Raw genomic sequence first — 22,303 nt, 5'->3', positions numbered from 1 at the left:
AGGCCTAGCCATGTTTTCTTTAAGTAGATTAGGACCACAATTGGTATGTTTCTGAACACGGGACAAACGGGGGTATCCATTTTGGGGTGAACGTCTTCATTCTTATGTACACTGGACAAAAAAAACTGTTTTTAAATTGACACAATTGCCAAAAAAATGAAAATCCTATTTTTTTCCTTCTGCTTGGCTTAGATTCATTCAAAAACTGTGAAGTCAAAAAAGTCATTGTACCCCTAGATAAATTCGTTAAGGGCTCTACTTTTCAAAATAGGGTCACTTGTGGGGGTTCTCCATCGTTTTGGTCACTCAATGGCTCTACAAGTGGGCAATGGGGACTAAATCTCCTTCAAGCAAAATTTCTTTTCCGAAAGCCACCGGTTGCTCCTTTCATTTTGGGCCACATTGTGCATACAGACGTAATACTAGGACCACAATGGGTATGTTTATGAGCACAGGACAAACAGGGGTACCCATTTTGGGGTGCAAGTCTTCATTCATATATGTGCTGTACAAAAAAACTGGTTTAAAAAGACAGAATTGCCAAAAAAATGAAAATCGTATTTTTTTTCCTTCGGCTTGGCTTAGATTCATTCAAAAACTGTGAAGTCAAAAAAGTCATCGTACCCCTAGATAAATTCGATAAGGGGTCTACTTTTCATAATGGGGTCACTTGTGGGCGTTCTCCATCGTTTTGGTCACTCAATGGCTCTACAAGTTTGCAATAGGGCCTAAATCTCCTTCTAGCAAAATTTCTGTTCCGATAGCCACCGGTTGCTCCTTTCATTTCAGGCCCCATTGTGCATCCAGACGTAAGATTAGGGCCACAATGGGTATGTTTCTGAGCACGGGACAAACAGGCTTATCCATTCTGGGGTGCAAATCCTCATTTTCATGTGTACTATAGAAAAAATTCCTGTCTTTAAAATGACATATTTGCAAAAATATGAAATTTTAGTTTTTCTCTTCTAAATTGCATTGACTCCTAAAAAAAAACTGTGGGGTTAAAACACTCATGACACCCCTCAGTGAATACGTTGAGGGGTGGAAATATATATCTTAGCAAACATTTCTATATTATGTTTGCACATATTTGAGATATTGCAGTTGGAAATGTGAAAAATGACGATTTTTTCAAAATTTTCCCAATTTTGGCGCTTTTAATAAATAAACACAAATTCTATCGGTCTTTTTTTTCCGCCTAAATGAAGTACAACATGTGGCGAAAAAACAATGTCAGAATCGCTTGGATATGCAAAACCTTTCTGGTGTTTTTCCATGCTAAATTGACACGTGTCAGATTTGCAAAATTTGGCCTGGTCATTAAGGCGCAAACAGGCTTGGTCACTAAGGGGTTAAATCTCCCGGGGCGCGAGCTCTTCTCTTCACATGCCCGACGTTTCCGTCAGCTGCGCGTGCGCAGAAGATGAAGTAAGGACCAGATCGCCTGGGGACATCGCGATGGACGGGGTGAGTATTTTCATGGATTGGATCCATCAGGGGAGCTAGAACTTTAACTTTAATTTACTTTTTTTTACTTTTCCGTGATCGCTGCTATCCATTGGATCACGGGTCCAGGGACCGGTCACCGCAGTCCTCGATAACATCTCCTGCCTCCCGGATACCTTCAGTAGTTGGGAGCCAGGAGATTTAAAATCTCCCACGATGATCTGGTCATCTGTGCATTTGTCATCATTTTTCCTTTGGCGCACATGTGCAGAAGACAGCCGAAGGTCCTTTTCGTACCAGATCATCATGGGACATTGCGGAGGACGAGGGTGAGCAGTTTCTTTGCCCCTCACGGATGTAACTTTTTATTTACCTTCTTGCGATTCGCGCTATCCGTTGGATAGCGCCAATTGCATGACCGGGGGTCAGATATCCCGGCTACCTCCGGCAGCTGTCAGCATGGAGGTGTCACGTCCTCAGCCCACATGGCTTTAATCCTCAGAGGAAGCATGTTTTTACGTCCCTGAGGATTAAAGTCCACTTAGCTGCGACATAAAAAGGCAATGGGGCAGTTACTAAGTGGTTAAAGGGAAATTCTCATCTTGTAGCTATAGGTCCCACCTTTGGGATCACACCCATCCCTAGCTGTGGCCCTCACTGCCCCTAACTCAGCTTAATGGAGCGGCCAGTGGTGGTCGACACATATGGAAAAATCACAGTGCACTTTGCCATACTGTTTCTGTAACTTCCATAGAAATCAATGGAAGATATGAAAATAGTAGTACAGATAGTCCCCGACTTGCGAACATTCGACTTACGAATTTCGCTAGATACGAACTATCTGTCCTGCACAGTATGATGTAATGCTATGGCATTACATCATACTGTGCAGGGACCGGACAGGCTTCTATCAAGCCTGATAGAAGCCTGTCCGGTCAGATAGCGGGACACTGTGCGGTTGCTAGGCAGCCGGGGGCCTTCAGAAAGGCCCTAGGGCTGTCTATGCAGAGCGCCTATCAAGCTGTGTGCTTGATGGGTACTCTGCATAGGCAGCGCTGGGGCCTTTCAAGAGGACCCCAGCTGCCTAGCAACCGCATAACGTCCAGCGATCTCATCGTGGGACGCTGTACGGGCCCCCTGAACATCGGGTGCAGGCTGTTTCTTACAGCGGGCACCCGGCGGCAGCAGTTCCGACAAGCCGCGCGGCTCGGCAGAACTGTTAACACTTTAAATACCGCTGTCAGAGCGGTGTTTAAAGTGTTAACAGTTCCGACAAGCGGCGCGGCTCGTCGGAAATGCTGCCGCCGAGTGCCCGCTGTAAGAACAGCCGGCACCCGATGTTGTATGGAGCGAGATTCACCCGCGATCCTGCTCCATACAAACATTTGTTCCGACTTGCGAACAAACGGACTTGCGAACAGGTTCCTGGAACGGAACCTGTTCGCAAGTAGGGGACTAACTGTACTGTGACCTACGCTGTTGCAGTTAGCTCCCCCTAGTGGTGGCACAATATTATTAAAGAATGTTACTTTAGGGAATAAGAGTAACAGAACATGAAGCTCGAAAACTTCTAATATACAGGGTGCATAATAAAAAAATGTTGAATTCAACATGAAAAATATCTGCATAAAAGCTTTATTACTAGATGTATATAGACATTTAATGATTGCTGTAAGAGAGATTTGACTTCTGCAATCACATTAGGTACTCGAATCAGAGACTTTTGATTTTGGCTAACTACTGCATCAACAACATGGGTGCTGGAAAGTCAAGCATGCCTCCACCATCTTATTTGACTCTCCAGATGGCCACAAGTTGGCTTTAGCAATCATGCGACTACGGACAGCTTTAGGGCTCTTCCACACTTGCGTTTTTCTTGCATATTTTTTCCATGCGATATCGGTGCATTTGTTAACGCGAAAGTCAATGGGACTTTCTAATGTTAAAAACGCATCGCACAAAAATAGTAAGTTTGTGGTTTGTGATTTTTGTGCGTTTTTAACATTAGAAAGTCCCATTGACATTTGCGTAAAAGAAAACGCAGCGATATTGCGTGAAAAAAACGTGCTAGAAAAACGCAAGTGTGCAGGAGCCCTTAAAGACAACATATTACTACATATTGCCACAATATTCAATTCTGATTTTAAAAATGGCACTACAGAAGTGTGTATGCATTTTGAGACATGCTATATATCAAGAAACAATTTTAGACCTATTAAGAATAGCAAAAATAAAGAAAGGTGTTCAATAGTGTAAATTCACTTTAACCCTTTGCAATCCACTGTCTGACGTCTAAAGACATTCTGATTGAAGGCTGTAAAGTACTGATGTCGGAAGACATTCGGCAGGGTATTCTTACTATAGATTACTGGCCGCTCTGTTGTCGGGGGCCTCTCCAGTATATCATGCACCGCAGTACTGACTCTAGCCAGCAGACGGCGCCATTGTATAATGGCAGAAAGAGAAAGCCACGTAGGAAACCCTGAATCCAAAATTGGATTGCAAAGGGTTAAATAAATGCAAAAGTGGTCCATATAGTTCAGCAGTTACAGTTGGGCTGGATAATATAAGCAAAATAATAAAAAAATAAAAAAATAAGTTACCTGAAAGTGCTGCAGAATAAGTTGGTGCTATACACACTACAAGATGTATTTGTATATATTTTAGAATAGTAATATAATGGATAAGGCCAGTTATTATCTAACAAATAGATGATAGGGAGTAAATCCTTCTCCTCTTCCAGCCTCGCACTCATCACGAGGATTTTTGTGTGAGATTCGGGCTAGTCGCTCTCAGTTGTACCTCTCTCCCCAGTGTTATAAGATTTCATGTAGTTTAAAAAAAAAAGAAGAAAAAAAACTAATTATCTAATTGACTTTCTACCATGTAAAGCAAATGTAGAGACAGTAAAATAACGTAGCCTCCACTTATGGATCTGGAGAAGCCATTAGAGAAGATATGATTTCAGTGAATATGAATAAAAACATGACAGAATTCGACACCGGTTGTAATTTGTAAGCACATTAGTAATCTTAGCTGGATTTTGGCCATTCCTAGCAAAGCATATTCAAAAAAGATCATATGATCGCCAGTTAAAGGGGAATTTCACTTAGAGGCCGGTCTACGTGCAATCTAGGGGTCACGTACAAATCACAATTATTTCCTATGGGGAAAAATGAGAACGTTGGAAGTTCTGCTATAAAGTCACAAGGTTTTATAAGGCTCGTACAGCCTTCAAACCTAAAAGAAGCCGATACACTTTCTAAGTTTCTCATTGGAGCATTTGAGATCTGTTCTTGAATGTCTACATATCCCACATATAGACAAGCAATCAGACAGATGTGATCAGAGACATACAGTAATAAAGGCACATTTATTAGCTGCATGTCAGGCGGCCTGGACGAGCAAAGGTGAAACCTATGCCAGTTACATTGATGGCATGAATTATAGTACTCTGGAGGGGCTACCGTGACCACAGTCGATGCCGCTAATCTCCATCCACTTTAAAAAGTTATTGAGGCAGCATAAAAAAAATCTAATTATTGCTATTCAAAATTGCTAATTAATAAATTCCCTTCACAAAGTCTGACAGAATTGAGAATTCACAGCTCCATGATACAGGAAGCACACAGGCCGTTCTGCTGTGTTCCCCAAAGGGATCCTGAGCTCAAATGGAAAGAGAGCTCTTCCCCTGCAGCGGCAGCACCATCACCAGGGCCAGGTTGGTGCGATCCACCAGGGCATCAGGGTATTTGTGAACAATATGATGTGGCCATAATATAAGAGCATACCAACGCCACATTGTGTCCACAAGACATAGATTCCCTGTGGTTCTACTAAACAGGGATCTATGGAAATTAGAGATGAGCGAACATACTCGTTAAGGGCGATTTCGCAATCAAGCATCGCTATTTTCGAGTACCTGGCTACTCGGGTGAAAAGATTCGGGGGGCGCCAGGGGTGAACGGGGGGTTGCAGAGGGAAGTGGGGGGGGGGGGGGGGGGAGAGCTTCCCCCTGTTCCCCACTGCTACCCCCCACTCCACCACGCCGCCCCCCAAATCTTTTCACCCGAGTATACACCGTGTTCCCTGAAAATAAGCTCTACCCCAATAATAAGCCCTACCCGGACTACTCACCTAGCAGGTGGCGTCTGGGTGCCTCACATTTGGCTGCAGCGCTCCAGCAGGCTTCCGTGTAGTCCTCAGCGCTGAGACAGCATTCTCTTCTTGGTAACGGGGCTTGAACACCCTGTCTCTAGCAAAAGATTGCTGTGAGTGGTTAAGGAACACCACAGCGCAGCATGAGGGATCCAGACGCCGCCTGCTAGGTGGGTATTAACCCCCCACCCCCGGAAAATAAGACATTGTTCCTATTTTGGGGCAAAAATTAATAAAAGACAGGGTCTTATTTTTGGGGAAACACGGTAGTAACCTCCTTCTAGTGACAACTGCAAGCAGCCTGAACGTTACCTTTTAAGGCCTCATGTGCACTAGAAAAATCCAACCCGCGCAGAATCTGCTGCGGATTTCCACTGCAGATTCCGCGCGGATTTGCTTTAAATGGTATTTTTTTTCATGCGCATATCCGCACCTATTGCTAGCAATGTGGCCAATCCGTGGTAAAATGGAGCATGCTGCGTTTTTCTCCCGTGCATGAAAAACGCAAATCTATTAAAATGCCATCCGCGGGTGCAAAATTCAATTTAATTGACCGCGGATGGCCAATGATTCCCTATGGGCAAAATTGAATGCGGAATCCGCAATTCAATTTTGCTAGTGAACATGAGGCCTAAAGGGTAAATAAACGTTTTACATACTTCTGCCGTGTCAGAATTTTGGTCAGAGAGGATCTGGGTGCAGAGACCCCCACCAATCACTAAAATGACCTGAAAGAACCGCTCTGCCTGTTCAGATGTTTCCGTTACTGCAACAATTAGTGAATTAAAGCATACCTGAGATAAGAATACACCTATGAGAAATAAAACAGGAAATAATAGAAGGGTGAACTAGATGGACCATGTGCTCTTTTTCTATGTTTCTATGCATGGAGTGGTGTGCAGGCTCCGTAGAAAGTCTGTACAGTGTGCATCGCTAACAGTGACAAGCGGGCACAGCGCTCAGCTCATTCATTTTAGTGATCAGTGGGGTTTCCAGACCCACATGTCAGCAGTTTGTAAAACGTTTACTTACCTTTAAAATTATGTCTATGGTACAAAAAAAAAAATCTCTTGGGTGATTTTGGCTCCAAAGTTAACAAAGTGGAACTATTTTCTTCGCCATCTGGAGCCCTGTTGTATGAACAAGGCAAGGGGAAAAGTCTTTGCATCCAGCATTACTTTTTCCATAAAAAACAACAGAATCTGCAGCAGAAGCTTCTAACAGAGCCTCCAGCACAGATGTGAACTTAGCCTTAAAGCCTTTGTCCCACTTCTAGCCATTTTGCTGCTGGAAGCCGACAGCTCTGTACATTCTGCAGTGGCCTGGGTTGGTACTGCAATCTGAGTTCTGCTCAAGTGAATTGGACTCAGCCTGCAGTACCAACCCAGACGACGGCGCAATGTACAGAGCTGTCGGCTTTCTACAACAAAACAGCTCAAAGTGTCACCATCGCTTTAAGGCATTTATATGTATTAGGCCACTCTCACACTGGCTGCTTTTTGTCACGTTTAGTCTGGCGTCACACTAACTGCTGTACAACGTTCCCATTGATATCAATGGGGCCTCACAGACCTGAGCTCAAACGCGGCATTTCTAATGGTGCGATCTGAGCACTGTCCATTCTATTTTTCTGCGTTTTCACATTTGTTGACACACCTCATCACCCATCACAATGATGGGGTGCATCGGAATCATGCTAAAATGCCGCGCTTTCGAGCGGTGTTTACCTGAACGCATGCGTGAGAGTGGCCTTAGTGGTTAGTCATCCGAATCAGCCAATTTCGGTGGGGGCAGCAAATACTCTAATGTACATGGGGGCCATTCAACAAAATTCAACGTCTCTGATGCTTCTTTTCCATGATATCATCTGATTAGGAAAAAAAGGATTGTGGACGTTGAATATCGTTCCATGGGAGATAAGCTGCCACCAGAGCTCTCTAGCTGCAACTTACCTGCCTAAACACATGAATGCTCACCCAAACATTCATGTGTATTGGAGAAGCCAGAGGAAACTGCTGTCGGCTACAGCTGCTGAAGGTGTATGGGCACCTACAATGGTCAATGGAGACCTAACTAATTGCCCATGCCCTATAAACCTTGATTACACAGTGATGTTTGGGCAAAGTCATCAACATAAGGGCTGTTTCACATACAGGATTTTTTTTTAAGTGAGTTTTTCAGCCAAACGTGGTCTTAGCAGGAAGGAATAGTACAAGTGCTTCCATTATTTTTCCCTCATCTTTTAAATACACTTTTGACTTTAGCTCATAAAACTGCATGAAACCTGCATCTTTCACAAAAATAAAAATGTGAGAAACCACCCAAACTTCACGGGGACACAGTGCAGGACCAGGGCATCCAGTGAACATGAAACACCACTCTCTGGAATCCACATTCCCCCAACCTTGAGCCCCATAACATAGTTTAAGGGGGTTCAGAGGTGATGACAGGTTCCCTTTAATTCTAAATCAAAATCTGCATAAAGACATGAGCATTTTGGAGCAGAACTTCACAGCAGCACATTGAGCCACGTCTTCTGGTGCGTATATTCCCCTCATATGAAAGCATCCTAGGCTTGCATTTACACAAGCGAGTGCAATATCAGTCCCAGAAACTGACCCATATCGCACTTGTATACCTGTGATTTTTTTTTTTTATGTCATTTTTGAATTTAATGAATGGCCAAGAGCTGCCTGTGATTGGCTGAGTGCTGTGACCAATCACAGGCAGCACTCAGCTGTCATTCAATGAATGGCTGAGTGCTCACTCTGATTAGCTGAGTGCTCAGCCAATCAGATACAGCCCTTTCAGCAGGAGGGAATTTTAAATCCCCATCTTCTGAAACAGATTCAGAGCAGTGCAGGGAGAAGACGTGGCTGGACGCACCTGAGCCCGGCAGCTGAGGAGAGGTGAGTATATATATATATTTTTTATTTTTAACACATTCTAGGGATGATTTTCAGGGAAGGGCTTATATTTAATGCCCTTCCCCGAAAATCCCTGCAGGACTTGCCGGCAGCCCATTGCTTTCAATGAGACTGCAGAAGCGCCGGTCCCATTGAAAGCAATGGGAGAACATCGCGATCCTGTGCCACAGCTGTGACAGGGGAATTCTTCAGCCTCACGGGGAGTCCCCTTGTCACTGAACACTGTGACAGTGCTGTCACAGTGTTCAGTGAAAAGGGGACTCCCTGCAGGGATGAAGAAATCCTCTGCCACAGCTGTGGCAGGGTATTCTATACTCCCCGTAGGGAATATTTACACAGCAGCGGCGGAGAGGTGAATATATATATATATATATATATATATATATAATTTTTTAAAATTTTTTTTTTAAACATAAACCATGGCTGATTTACAGGGAAGGGCTTATAATTCAGGCACTTCCCTGAAAATCACTGTAGGGGTGCCGGCATCCTATTGCTCTCATTAGGGCCGCTGGCAGCAGCTGTGGCCCCGTTGAAAGCAATGCTGCACGGACTGCATTCACGCGTGTTTGTGCACCAATGTACGCATGCGCTTGTGTACATGCACCGTAAGAGCTTCTTCAGACGAGCATATGTGCAAATGCGTCTGCTTCAGCGCAACATATTTGCGCACATATCGCCACAGTACTGTACTTTTTGCAAACGCGGGCCTGCTCAGGTCCAGATGTGTTCTTTTTTCCATGGAATCGGGCAGCATATTGTGCATTTGCGCACCTCTCGTAGACTTCTATGGGATCTTTACTGTGCAAATACGCAGAAAGATAGAGCAGCTCCCATTATTTTGCACGTGAGATAAATGTTCACACATAGTGGATTTTGCTGCAGATTTTTACTGAAGGGGTGAAGTCTGCTACAGGTTCACGGCAAAATCATGTTGCAGATTTTGACACAGATTTTGGTGGTAGACTCTGACTGCAGAAAATCTGCGACAAAACCTCTGTGTGCGAACGTATCCTGGGGGTGGTTTTTCACACAGATTTCTGTTTGCTTTCTGTAGCTAGGTCTTATTTTAGGGCTTTTGCGGTTGGATTTCCCACTGTAAAAGTTGCAACGCACCGCGCAAAAACCGCGACACTGTATAGAGCATGCCACAATTTTGCATCCTCGCAATGTAGCAGCCTACAAAACCTCGCTAATGTAAAAGAACCCGTAGGAAATTATGGGCTACACATACATGCGATTTGTAGCGCTGTCGCATTGCGAAACCTTTAAGGGGGGGGGGGTCTCACACGAATGGATTTTAGTTGTGGATTCTGTGATCGCCGTCCCCACAGAAGACCTGCGGTAAACCATGGTCATTGAAAGGCGTGTATTTGCAAATTTCCCTTCACACTCGCGGGTACGAATCGTGTATTCCACGAGCGGAAGAAAAATCGGAGTATGCTCTATAGTCCATACATGACGAACGTTGTAATATGAGCGGCGGAAACGCTCGCTACTTCAAAGGAAAAGAGATAGAAACGCCGGAATGACGACTTGAGGGGAGATTTTCCATCTGCGCCGCGATACACTGTGCATATATCAGCACGGGAAACCGCTCCCATCCGCCCGTTTGTGTGCGCCCGCTTCATTTAAGTTTTATTTCTGTTTCTCACATGATGTGATCGCAATCCGTTTTAATGCAAGTAAGGCCGGGCGTTCATGAGCGTAGGCGTACCGCGTATTACACGCACAATGTACGCACATGTGATCTGCGGCACGTCGCAGGTAAATAAATTGCCTTACGCAGTTTACTCACATTTGCGTGTAAATATAGCGCAATATTGAAGCGCAAACAAGGCGGCAGCGCGTTCTATTTTGCCACATATTATGCGTGCGAGCCCATTCTCCGCTGTGTGTAATGAGGGTGATGTATATGGTGTGTAATGAGGGTGATGTATATGGTGTGTAATGAGGGTGATGTATATGCTCACCGTCGGCGCAGGTAATTTACACGACAAAATTAAAAAAACACCAAAACGGCGCATAATGTACGTGAGCTCCGCTGTCCTGCACAGAACAATATACACGGCGGTAGAACCCTGTGTGACTCATGCAGGGTTTGGCGCATACGGTCGTGTGAACACGGCCTAACTATTGGTACCATGCAAAAAAAAGAAGAAAAACAACTGTGTTTTTGTTTTGTTTTTTAAATACGTGTTAAAAATGTATGACACTTGTTCGTGAAAAATGCAAAAATGTATGAAAATCACACAAAAATCTGGTCCTCTTTTCACGGATTACAATCGTACGCGTCAATGTGAATACGGCCTGAGGCTGTAATTACACAGGGCAGCATGGAGGGCGCTAAATACGTTTTTACGACACACAAACCGCCCTGTGTGAATGCAGTCAGGCGCGGTTTGCCTCAGCTCACACAGCAGGGCCAGTTTGGGCGCCAAGTGAGAACAAGCTGCCCAACAGGCAGTGCGCGGCCGTCTGAGGGGAGCAATGCCCGGATGTACTGGGGCGGGGCGCTGAATGATTTTTAAATATTAGGCGGGAAACCCCGCGTCCTGTAGGCAGAGTGACAACAGCTATGGCTGCATGTACAGGGCTGTCACTCAGCTCCCCCAGGTCCCTGACAGTTATGTCACCACACAGCTCTCCCGGGTGACGTTATAACGCATCAGCACACGAGGAGCGAAGACAGGAGAGCCGGGTACTATACCTGCTGCGTCCTGTCCTACACACGTGACCACAGCCCGAGCACAGAACGCTGCACACACTGGCGCCTCAGGACCTTGCGTGACGTCACAGTCATGTGAGCAGTCACGTGGGCGGGCGGAGTCCGCTGTAGTCAAGAGCGTGTTGTAACCATAGCAACAGGTACGATAAGAGCGCAGCCTCCAGCGCTGTACACGCAGGACTGTGCGGTATAACAGAACACTGTGGTAAAAGACGGGTGTAAATGATATTGAAAAGAAAGTATACCCTGTTTCCAGGTGTATTGCGCACGAAAATAGCACATTCTAAACTTAAATGGCCATTAACATCAATGGCAGCATGCTTGTATTTTTTTTTTTTTTTTGCGCAAGCAAATTCCTGGGGCGTGCATACACAGAAATACTGTAAATACACAGACGGCCAAGATCGCAGCGCAAATGGGGTCATTCACATGGGCGATGTTTTCCTGCATGGCACCGCGACATACGAAACACATGGCGGCGTGTTTTATCTCCCTGCCTGATTTCGCATCGCAGCCCCATTACCGGCAGAACAGCAGCGCACTGGTGCGTTCCGTTATGTGCGTTTTTTCCCTGCGCACTGGGATCCTCCTGCCATGTCTGACAGCCGCAGCTGGGGATCCCCTTCATCCCTGCAGTGATGCAAGGCTGTTTTCACATGAAACCGCCTCACATCCACGGGACTACGACATGGTGGCGAGCGCAATAGGGGGGCCAGTGTGAAGGAGCCCTTAGGCTAGTTCTACACAGGCGATCGCCATTTTGCCACAAGAAAATTGTGGCAAAATCACGTCTTTTTCCCACGATTTTTGAGCATCAGTGTTGCTTTTTCTCACAAAATCATCTCTGCCGCTTGTGATTCTATCGCACGTTTTTATCGCGCAATTTTGCCGTGATTTTTTTGTGAAAGTCAATAGGACTTTCTAGTGTTAAATGCATGTTTCGTGCGTTGCGATGTGATAAGAAGCAGGCTCCATAGGGAAACATGGGAGATATAAAAATCGCACATCGTAGAAAGATAGAGCATGACGCTATTTTTTTGTCCTCTGAACATCGCATGCGTGAAAACATGGCAGATGGGAAGGAAACCATTAAAAAAAAAATTGGTTTCATAATCGGCTCTTTTACAGACTCTCACATCAGGAGAAAATTGCGTCATTTTCTCGCCCACGTCAATCCACCCTTAGGCTTCTTTCACACGGGAGACAGCGTTGCGAGAAAATAGCAGCAATATTGCATTGGTGTTCTGTGCGATATCGCTACATTTTCTCACGGCAATATTGCGACTTTGTAGCGCTCTTTTGCCAGGGTTTTCGGGGGGAGAGAGTTTGAAATATAACCCCACTACGAAAATAGGCCCTGACAGCTCCTGCACACCTGCGGTTTTCTTGCATGTTTTTTTCACACGATTGTCAATGGGACTTTCTAATGTTAAAAACGCATCACACAACAAATGCAGAGCACAAACCTGCGATGTGTTTTTAACATTAGAAAGTCCCATTGACAATCGCGTGAAAAAAAACGCAGAGATATCGCTTGAAAAAAACACGCAAGAAAAACGAAAGTGTGCTGCAGCCCTAACTGCATTTAAAAAAAAGAATACCTCACCTAAGAGGCGCTGTCCAGCTCCGCCGCACGTCTCCTCAGGTCTTCGGCAGACTTGCTTGTCATTTTCCCTCAGCACTTCCTGGTCAGGAGTTTGAAAAGCCTTGCCTCCAGGAGGCGCTGGCTGTGATTGGTTCTGGAGCACCGCAGCTCAGCCAATCAGAGCCAGTGCTCATTGACTGGCTGTGATTGGTTCAGCAAGTGCACGCTCTGATTGGCTAAGCTGCAGCGCTTGAGAACCAGTCACAGCCACCGCAGCTCAGCCAATCAGAGCCAGTGCTCATTGACTGGCTGTGATTGGTTCAGCAAGTGCACGCTCTGATTGGCTAAGCTGCAGCGCTTGAGAACCAGTCACAGCCAGCGCTTCCTGGAGGCGGGGTTTATCAAACTCCTAACCAGGGAGTGCTGAGAGAAAACTACAGTGTGCGATTTTTCGTCCTCCCATGTTTGCCTATGGAGACTTCTTTTTATCGCATCGCAACACACAAAACATGCATTGCATGCAACTTTCTTAAACAAATTGCGTCAAAAATGCCGATAAAAATGCGCCAGAAAATTGCGAACGGCAGCGATGATTCTGCGAGAAGAAGTAGCTCTGCCGCTCAAAAGCTGTGATTTTCTCACAGCAAAATCATGATCGCCCGTGTGGAACTAGCCTAAGGGCTTTTTTTTTAAATACAGATAGGGCTTATTTTCGGGACAAACAGTAGGATTTCCTACTGCAAAAGTCGCACTGCACTAAAACTGCATTTTCGTGCGTTCCTACACAAGGGAAGGCTCCATAGAGAAACATGAGTCACGAAAGCTCGCCAATTGCAACAATATTTAGCAATACAGGATTTTTTTCTTGCAATGTAGCAGCCTACAAAACATCGCTAATGTGAAGGAAACCATGGGCTTCACATACATGCGATTTGTAGCGCTGTCACATTGCGAGAAAATTGCATGATTTTGTCTCCGCGTGAAAGCGGCCTTAATGTGATGTGGGATCGCATGCAAAAATCCGCACTGTGACCTATCCTGTGTGCACCGAGAGCCCATGGAAATCAGTAGGCTCGCATAACTGCACACGCCGTACACAGAAAACCTGCGTATTCACATAATGTGACTTGTACGTATTCTCTTGTAGGTGTAATCAGGTGGTGCATTTGCGCACACAAATACACACAGTAGCGGGTGAACGCGTATTACACTGTTTGAGCCGGCCTAAGGATCCATAACAGTCTGCACCATAATGTGCGCGCAGTTTGTGGAGCAGCTGATTAATCTGCATCCTGCAGAAATAGTCGGCACGGAAAAACTGCAGCGTATTCAGCACAAGTCATGCAGATTTCAACAAATCTTATCCACAATGTTTGGGGAAAAAACTCGGCAGCGGAAGTGACGCGGGTGCGGGCCCTACATCTGCAGTGTCATTTTATGATGGGAGTTTTCAGAGCTGATTTCACGTCTTCAAATGAGGGGTAGAATCAACGTGTTACATGCAGATTGTGGCGCGGACCACACAAAAACACGCAACATCTGCACCTAGCCTTAGGGCTTATTCACACAAGCGATTTTCTTGCGCAAGTTGCACAAAACTCGCACAAGTATAAAATCCATTCTTTTGAATGGATTCATCGACACAAGCGATATATATATCGCAGCATATTCTACCTTTTGCGCGTTCTGGTGGATCGCCTTGCCCATTGTTTGCAATGGGACCTTAAAAGCCCTGGTGCTTGCATGCCGTGCGAGTGTGATGTTTCCCATTGGGAAACACTTTTGATCCTTACACGGGTTTTTCACCTTCCTCTGGATCAATATTGGTCATGATAGAGGGTGCATTACCACAGGCGACAGCACATCACGGCCGACATCTTCGGGCACATCTCGCAATGCACAGTCCATTTGCCGTGCGATCAGCGGGTGACTGCTTATAGCAAGGACTATTCTCATGCAAGACTCGCATGACAACAGAGCATGCTGCTATTTCTCCATTTTGCAGCATCGCTGTGAGAGAACAATCGCCCATATAAATAGACCCATCACAAGTAATGGCTTGTATTTTAATGCAAGTTTTGTCCGTCTCGCAATGCACAAAACTTACGATTCTTTCACCCGTGTGAATGCACCCTTCGGCGGCACTGATAATAATTACATCACCTGTGGAATACTGAGGAAATCCTCAAAATGTGGCCTGCTGGGGGGAACCTAAGGACTATGTAGAAAGTCAGCACTGCCGTATTGGGGCTGGGCGGACCGGATTCCTGAGCCCGGCCGGCGACCCTACATACCTGATTTTCCTGTATTGCAGATGACCGCGACAGCTCGCCGTCAGTCATGGCAGTACAGTTTTTTTTTTGTTTTTTTTAAATATTTGTATATCCTGTTAATTGCTGGGCTGGCAGTTAGACGGCCTCTATTGACTTCAATGGAGGCCGTCCTTAACAAAATAAAGCATGCTGCGATTTTTCTTCTGCTCATGGAATACGCAATTCGTATCTGCAAGTGTGAACGAAAAAGTGAAAGTACATGCTTTTCAATGGCCGCATTTTGCCTGTGTCAGCTTGGCTTAAACCCTTTGGTTCTGTCCGTAGCCTGCCATCCATGGTGAGGCACTGTCCGTGTCCGTGTCCTCAGTACCGGAGGTGGATATAACAATACATGGCACAGTAGAGGAGCTCCACCGCTGATTACAGGAGCAGATTATGACATCACTTTTAAGCATTTGTAAAGAAATCCCCAGATGTACGCAGTGCGGTTAGGGACAATGGGTGATAACTCTTCTGGCTGCACATAAAGCTTGGCCACCCAGCCTTCCCAAGTGCTTGACCAACACACTTATGTTAGGACACCACTCTCCCAAAAGTCAACTGATGCTATATCATGAATTTCTTGGCCAAACAGGCGAAAATGATGGTGGAGAATACAGATTTAGGGCTCATTCACACGGGCAAATTCAATTTTGGTCTGTGAAAAATGCACTGTTTTCACTGTATATGTTTAGACGGTAAAAGAGCGCTACAAAGTCATGTGACTTTGTAGCTACACAAAATTGCAATATTGCCAAGAGAAAACGCAGCCGCACAGAACACAGATGTGATATCGTAGCAATTTTCTCGCCCATGTGAAAGAGGCCCTTATGGTGAAGTACTCAACATTGGGAGATACTAAGCGGAATGAAAAAGAAATATGAAATGAATGGGCATTGTTAGCATTTGGGGAATGAGCAGGTTTGTGTGTAGTATATAGTGGAATAAATATATATTGCATACAAACAGATGTATATAGAATTCCCTGGGTTAGCCAGGTATAGAATGAATAAGGCATCTGTTTATACGGAATATGTATGTATTCCACTATATACCTTATATCGAAGGGCTGATTTACATAGGCGTACTCATTCCAAGTACGTGAAATGCGCTGCACTTGCACGGACTGAAACTGTGCGTATTCCCTGATTATTTCTGTAGAACACGTGTAAAAACTCCATATGTAATATAGAGCGCAAGTACTCTCATGTGAATGAGGCCTAACCCTGTGCTCATGTCATGTCTGGCATGAGAGGTCCACGTTACCTTTCTGTGTGTCAACAACAATTGGCAACAATGTTCATTCTGGGTGTTCGTTCTCTTTAGTACGCCGCCTCACATTTTAAAAGTCTGAATCATTATAGATGACTGTTTACATTATAAGAGTTTTCATACATACAGAACTATAACGGTATCTACACACAGTACAGAACTGTATACGGTATGTTGTAGGGGCCTCCATACTTATAGAAATGTATACATTATAAAGGTCTGTATACATAAAGGAAGGTATTATTAATCTTCTTTCTCTATCCCCTTTACACCATGCACACTTCCACTTCTCCGGATATGGGAGGTCGTGGGAAAGTACATATTAAACCTGTGATAACCTTTATTTTATCCATTGGGGATATTTATGTCTTTTATAAACTTTGGCAGTAGAAAGAACTTTCAAGTGGAGAAACAGAAGGGTCTACATTATAAACAGCTGCGTACATTATAAAATCTCTATACATGGTTGTTTACATTATACATAACTCTGTATTACGCTTTAAGGGACTGTACATTATAAGGGTCACTATACATCAAAAAGGGCTGTGTATAAGCAGATTGAAAAGTCCCTATCAGTTCATGATCATTCTGCTTCAGAGTAATTGCATGATTAAACAGCTGTGGAGTATACAGACTGTTACTCAAGGTCAGGACAAGGTAAATGCTGCAGTATATCCACAAAATTACATAACATTTATTTATATATGTAAACTTTGCAATTGTGTTCAAAGCTTAACATTCACTGTGCGCTGTGGCTTATAAGAGGAATGTAAGGGATCTCTAGAGAGGCAACGCTGAGATAAGAAAAACCTCGGGGCATGTTAAAAACCCAAAGCCAACTCATAATAGCACTGTTTTTGAATGCAAAAACTTCAATAAAAAGTAATGTTTAAAAGCTATATATTTATAGAGATGGTTGAGTATGCTATCACTACAAATAAAGAAAAACCTTTTCAGCGTAACCTTTTATGTGTAGCAAAAAATGAAGTGGTACCATATTAGACCAAACATCTGTGTTGATAAATATTTTTATGTGTAAAAACAAAATAAATAAATAATAATACAATTACGCGTATATATACACATTTTTATGTTTAGCCATTAAAAGTATCACATCTGTAATACTTGTGGCCTTTTTCTACATAATTCTCAATATACAATATAAAAATTGTAATAGCATTTAGAAAAAAAAGTTCTGTTTGAGCACTTACTGTAAAGTGTGACTTAACTAACCTAACTTTTCAGACAACTTATGCTCATTTAATAACCTGTGTGTCTCATAATACGTTCATTTTTTTATTTTTTATTTTACTACTTTAAATCAAGACTGAAGTGCAGCCCCTCTTCAATCCACTGCCTGTTATTAGGCATTCAGCTTTTCTAGCAACTAGAATGTTGGGAGGTCTTAGCTGTGGGGGAGGTCTGTCTTCACAGGCTCAGCGTCAGTGCATTTGCACAGTTCTTAGACCTGCAGTCAGTGTGTGTACACAATCTCTGCCTCTCCTGTTATATGCAATTATCTTTATGTTGTAGGCAAAGCAGTGTAATTCTTATTGGATTGATATTTGTTAGCTGCTGTTTTACTAGCTGTTGTGTGTTTGTATAGTCAAAGCATATTCTTTATATATGCTCTAACCATAGAAACATACACGAGCTTGTAAAGCAACTAATAAATGCCTACAACATAAAGATAAGTGCACATAGCAGGTTAGGTACATCTAATATCATGAGTGGTAGATATTGTGTACAAACTGACTGCAGGTCTGAGAGCTGATGACTTAACCTTCTAGTTGCTGAAGAAGCTGAATGCCTAATAACAGGCAGTGGATTGCAGAAGGGCTGCACTTCAGCCTTGATTAACAGTGGGAAAACAAAAAAATAATTAATGAAAATATATTACAGGATTGACGAGATACACTCAGGCTATTAAAGCAGCATAAGCTTTCTGAAATGTAAGGTGTGCTTTAACCCGTTCCAATCCACTGTCTGACGTCTAAAGACATTCTGATTAAAGGCTGTACAGTTTCCGATGTTGGAAGACGTCCAGCAGGGTATTCTTACTGTATATTACTGGCCGCTCTGTTGTCGGGGGGCCTCTCCAGCATGTCCAATGCCACAGTACTGGCTCTAGTCAGCAAGTGGCGCTATTGTATAATGGCAGAAAGAGAAAACCACCTAGGAAACCCTGAATCCAAAATCGGATTGCAAAGGGTTAAAGGTATAATAGTTGGTGATAAGCCCAAGAAAAAAGACTGTTACATGAGCGTCTCTCAAACAGAAAAAAAAGCAACTCCGGTGACTTCTGCAAAATAAAATAAATGACTGGTTGTAATTTTAATTTTGGACAGAACAACCAGGGCAGTTTTAGAACTATTGTACTGAGTAATCTACACATCTGCTTCATGATTTTCAAAATGGTTATTTTTATTAATTTGACAACCAGAAATTTAAAGCCGGGAGATAATATATGCTATTTGTGGTGGTTCTACACAATACAATGTAGTATTGGTGGCTGAGTGCTACAACATTTCCTGTTTCCTTGGTTCCTGACAAGGTCCGTTTCCTTTTGAAAATGGACCTGCTTCTAATAATGAATGGCAAACCTCAAAATTCTCATAGTGTAACTATATTCTTACATTTATGATTGTTCACAAGTCTATTGTTTTCAATTCCTTTCCTGCTTCACGATGGAACAATCTGCTAGTCCTATTCCTGACTGGTTTATTAATGAAATAGTTACCTATATAGACACAAACTCAGTTCACTGGACATTATTCAAGTTGATTCCATTACAGAAAATAAAAATAATCGTATGACTACTTCTAGGAATACCTTTCTGAGTAGTCAGAACATTGATGGCCTCAAATGCTGTACAGGTCCTTGTTAATAGAACATCTTTCAACTACTTTCAGTAATCTTTCTTGGACATTTCTAGAATCTTAGCAGTGATGATAATTTGCAGTGTGGCATCCGCATCAGACAGTCGTGTGGCGTGCAGCAAGTATGCAATGACATTGCGTAGTTGTTGCGGGCCACCGATCGCCATGCGCTATCCTGGCGTGTATGCGCATGTAATACACGGCAAGATAGAACATGCTGCAACCTTTATTGCGCGCAACAACATGGAAACCTATGTTAAGATCAGTGGATTCAACCTATCTAGATATGAGTATGGCCATTAGAGCTTGGTTCAGGTTGGATTCCTCAGAGAGTGAGAGCCTGGCTTTGAATAGATCACTGAGTGAATGTAACGATGCCAGCTGAACACAAGATTGTTGAACTGAATTTTGCCAATGTCACCTTTCCCAGGTACTCATAGTGTTTTTCAGGACTTACAGTAGGGCAAATTATGTAACAACCAGGCAGCCAAATGAGCAATAATTTGAAGCACATAGCAACAGTAGGTAAATGCAAGAATAGGAACTCGCCAATAGATGACAGAATGGTGATGGCAATAAGATAATGGAGCAGTTGGGTGATGGAGAACAGATGATAAAAAACTGAACGTAACAGTTTAAGTCTAGGTTTCCTTCATCTATCCTTGATGCTGACACTAACACAAGACACCATTGTCCTTGAGGATCCCTAAAGATATCCCTATCGGAGCCCCTTTCTGAAATACTGACCCTGACAACCAATGAGAAGGTACTAAGACTCACAGACAAGAAAATCAAATTGACTAACACTAAACTAAAAAAGACAACAACCAGTACAGACAGGGAAAAGAGAACAACAAACCACAAGGGCTGGACTAAAAATAACCACGGGAAAAAAACTACTGTCAAGAAACAAAAGTACACTAGGAACAAGATACTAGAAGCATACAAGCAATGCTTCATTTAAATGCACATAGCTTATGCTATAACCAGCAACACATTTCAGAAGCCAGGAATATTTAAAGACAGATTAACCAATTAGGAACTCCTCAACACATGAGCTAGGGCTGCAGGAGTGTGGCCAACTATCCCTGCATCGCAAGTGGCCAAACAACCAACTTATAGACAGGAGATGACAAAACAGCAGGAGCATTCCTGCTCACCATAACAGTGAGTGATGTTATGGCTCTGTATCGATTAACATGTAAACGTCAAAATAATCAGATGAAATATATAATACTTGCCGGTGTTAAGGTGCTTCTACATGCTGCAGTTGATCCATTCTGGTTGCATTTGGATCACCCCTAATTGCTAATAACACCTGAACTTCCTATTTAAGATATCATCTTTTTGTTCTTTTGTCTTTTTTAGGTTTTTAGCCTTTGTCTCAGGACACAGACCACAGATGTTAACCCCCATAGGATACAACCAGTTTTCTGAAGACGGAGTCAATCCTGCAGTACCAAGAAGTCTGTATTTAGGAAGCAGGAAATTGTCCCAAGACCAAGGAGAATCAATCATATTAAAGACATGTATTTTTTTACAAGCAAAACATGTCTTAATATTTCTCACAAGTTTATTCAACAATAATAATAAGACACAAGATCTTGCCACAATTAGGCAGCTGTACTACTTGTCTGAAAGTTCTTGTCAGTTTGGTGGTTATTATAGGTTTGGGGATGGGGTGTCACATTGCACAGATGAATACAAATCATATTTGTGCTGAAAACATCCACCGATTGGGGGAAAGTGGCTTCTTCATTACTGTCTTTGTGGCTAACCAACAGCCTTAATTACAGTTACATCGGCCAAAGCGAGTTTTCATTTGAGCTTCTCCGTCTCAAAAGCTGTTGTTACAGACCTGACCTGCTTTCTTCACTGAAGCTAAATCACAGTTATTCTATAATTGGCACAAATGCTCTTGGCTTATGTGCCAAATTTTAGCTTTTGAAAAATGCTTTCTTCTATTCATCTGTGTACCATATAATATAATGTTAGTCATCTGTTAGATCTACCTACAGTTATCATTAGGGGGTGCTTATTTAATTACTTCATATTGTTTCAGAAGGCCAGTATCACATCAGCGTTGGAACCTCTGGTTGGAGGTTCCTTCACAGATCTGGCTCAAAATACTGGAAGAAAAAGCCTTGCATGTCGGGCACCTCAGCAGAAAGAACTTCATTATAGCCCATTTGGTTTCTGCTCCTCAAACAGAGCAGGAAAGCGGAACCCTGGGTGCAGGTGTGAAACCACCCTTACTGAAGTTCAAAGTAGTATTAAAATTAGCTGCCATGCTCCATCTAGTTGTGACTGCAGCCAGACGGTATTCTACTATATAACTCTGTCTATAAAGGGAATTTTTATGTGCTTGTTTAATAGGCTGCAGCGATGGCATCAATTTTACAGCACATGACTGCTGCAACCAATCACTGGTATCAGTAGTGTACCGCTGAGGCCACTGATAGGCTGCGGTGGTCATGTGTTGTAGGCATGATGTCATTACAGTAGCCAAGTGAACAGACCAGTGGTATTGGAATGGCGCTGGGGTGCTTCATTTTTTTTGTTTTATGCCATGCCCCAACCCCTCTGGCAAATTTTGCTCAGTCCTAGAAGACCCTTTTAAGAAAAAAGTTTTATTTACATTATAGACACTTATACACAAAATAGCATCCATAATTAAATGATTTACATCCCGAGTTCCTACTCACGTTTCCACCTGCACTAATCTCTGTTCTTTTGTATTATTTTTAGGCCATGTTCACAAATTCAGGATTTAGACCAAATCCTGACAGAATTCACAACATTTCCCTGGTATTTTATGCTCATTCTCGTGCTTTGGGAAAATATCTGCACAGAATAATGAAGCATTGTGCATTTTCCAAATCCACAGTGTGCCGCAGATTCGGCATGTGACGTCTAGAATATCCGCGACAGAAATCAAAGTTTCTAGCTTGGAATTCTACTGTGCATTCTCTGAAAAATCTGTGGTGGATTTGCCT

The 22,303-nt window shown here is 43.4% G+C and overlaps 1 protein-coding gene across 3 annotated transcripts in view; it reads right to left on the bottom strand.

The window, feature by feature from the left end:
- Window positions 1–11,319, bottom strand: part of CDIN1 (CDAN1 interacting nuclease 1) — a 318,129-nt gene extending 306,810 nt beyond the window's left edge. For all 3 annotated transcript variants that reach the window (XM_066605852.1, XM_066605853.1, XM_066605854.1), the window contains exon 1: window positions 11,242–11,319. The gene's annotated coding sequence lies outside the window, so the exon portion shown is untranslated. The remainder of the gene's footprint in view (window positions 1–11,241) is intronic.
- Window positions 11,320–22,303: the final 10,984 nt, after the last annotated feature.

This window comes from Eleutherodactylus coqui, chromosome 6, assembly GCF_035609145.1.
Source record: "Eleutherodactylus coqui strain aEleCoq1 chromosome 6, aEleCoq1.hap1, whole genome shotgun sequence".
Lineage (NCBI taxonomy): Eukaryota > Metazoa > Chordata > Amphibia > Anura > Eleutherodactylidae > Eleutherodactylus > Eleutherodactylus coqui.
Note: the sequence above shows the minus strand (reverse complement) of the source record. Positions and strands in the feature narration are given on the sequence as shown.